We start from the raw sequence: 1,817 nt of genomic DNA, 5'->3' as shown, positions 1-1,817 counted from the left end.
TTTGAATCACTATGCAGTATACTTAAGAATTATGCAATATGATACATCAACTCTACCTCAGTTAAGAAAAAATAAGATTGATGCAGCAGGTAGCTGGCACCTAAAGTAGTGTTTATTGGAAAGTTATTTGCATTTTCCACCTTCTGCCATCATTTTTCTACCACTAATTTTTACATGTGGTAATAACAGATTTTCCCCTTTTTTGTTTTTATTGAGGTTTTTTTCTAATTAGATTTTTGAAAGCAGCTTTCACATCCTTGTTTTGTAAACTGTAGATCAAAGGAATCAACATGGGGATGATAACAGTGTAGAACACAGAGGCCCACTTGTCTTGATCCAGGAAGTAGCTGGATGTTGGCCTCAGGTACATGAACATGACCGTGCCATAAAAAAGTGTGACACCAGTGAGGTGAGACCCACAGGTGGAGAAAGCCTTAAGGCGGCCTTCAGCAGAGCGCATTCTGATAATGGTGATGAGGATGAAGGCATAGGAGATGAAGATGAGGATGGTGCTGAATTCAATGAAGCCACACACACTGAAGAGCACGATCTCACTGATGTAGGTGTCTGAGCAAGAGAGGGCTAGAAGCAGTGGGATTTCACAGAAGTGGTTTATGATACTGGAACCACAGTAACTCAAACTGAAGGTGAGGGAAGTGTGGGCAACTAAAATCACCAGACCAGCCAGGTCAGAACCCAGCACGAGAGCCAAGCAGTCTTGCTTGCACATGAGAGTGCTGTAGTGGAGAGGTCAACAGATGGCCACGAAACGGTCATAGGTCATGGCAGCCAGGACATAGCACTCAGCATCCACAAAACCTACAAAGAAAGCAGACTGGGTGGCATAGCTGGAGAAGGAGATGATTTTGTGCTTTGCTAGGAAGTCAGCCAGCGTCCTGGGGGCAATGGCTGAGGAGTAGCCCAGGTCAACAAAGGAGAGGTTGCAGAGGAAGAAGTACATGGGTGTGTGAACCTGGGTGTCTGTTATGATCAGGGTAATCATACTAACATTCCCCACCGTGTTGACCAGGTAGACCAAGAGGAAGACCACAAAGAAGATGATCTGCAGCTGAGGGTCGTGAGTGATGCCCATAAAGATAAACTCAGTCACCACTGAGTGGTTTTCTTTATCCATCTTTCCAATTTTATGTGTGCCTGGGTTTGCTTTATCATTTGCAGTGATTCTTAAAAAGTTTCCCAGTAATTAGATTCTATGACCCATAGAGTAACTCAAATGACTTTGGTAAGAGCGACGGTCATTTGTCTTCTCCAGAAACCCAGTCAAATAGGAGAAGATGTTAGTGTCTTAGGGATGGCAAATTCTGCTTCTCTGAAGAAATTGGTGCCCTGTTGTCATTTATCACATGGTACCAAATGTTTGAGCTGATCTGTGCAAGTATCTCCCAATTAATTAGTAAAGAATAACAGATTTGAGTGTCTCTTCCTTCTTTCTAAAACAAAGCAGATAATGGATAAACACTAACTCTCACTACAGATAGGCACACATAAAAAAGGAAAGATCCAGTGGTCTTAACATGTAACATATCACTCACACACACATACACGCACACACACAGAGAAAGAGAAATACTTGGAGCAGAGGGTGATAAATATTAGAAAAAGTAGTGAATAATAATAATTTTTAAAAAGCCAGGAGTTAATGGAATATCAACTATATGGCAGAATTTTTAGTGCTTTCATACATTACATAATTTCATAGTCACTAGAACTATATTAAGTAAATGCCAGCATTATCTCCATTTTATATCTGAAATGAACAAGGCTAGATACTAAGTAACTTTAGCACAGTCAACAGG

General features: G+C 41.1%; 1 pseudogene; it reads right to left on the bottom strand.

Annotated features, from left to right (window-relative positions):
* Nucleotides 1-208: 208 nt before the first annotated feature.
* LOC102532433 (olfactory receptor 5AR1-like) lies at nucleotides 209-1,138 on the bottom strand (annotated as a pseudogene).
* Nucleotides 1,139-1,817: the final 679 nt, after the last annotated feature.

The sequence above is a fragment of the Vicugna pacos genome, unplaced genomic scaffold (assembly GCF_048564905.1).
Source record: "Vicugna pacos unplaced genomic scaffold, VicPac4 scaffold_21, whole genome shotgun sequence".
NCBI lineage: Eukaryota > Metazoa > Chordata > Mammalia > Artiodactyla > Camelidae > Vicugna > Vicugna pacos.
Note: the sequence above shows the minus strand (reverse complement) of the source record. Positions and strands in the feature narration are given on the sequence as shown.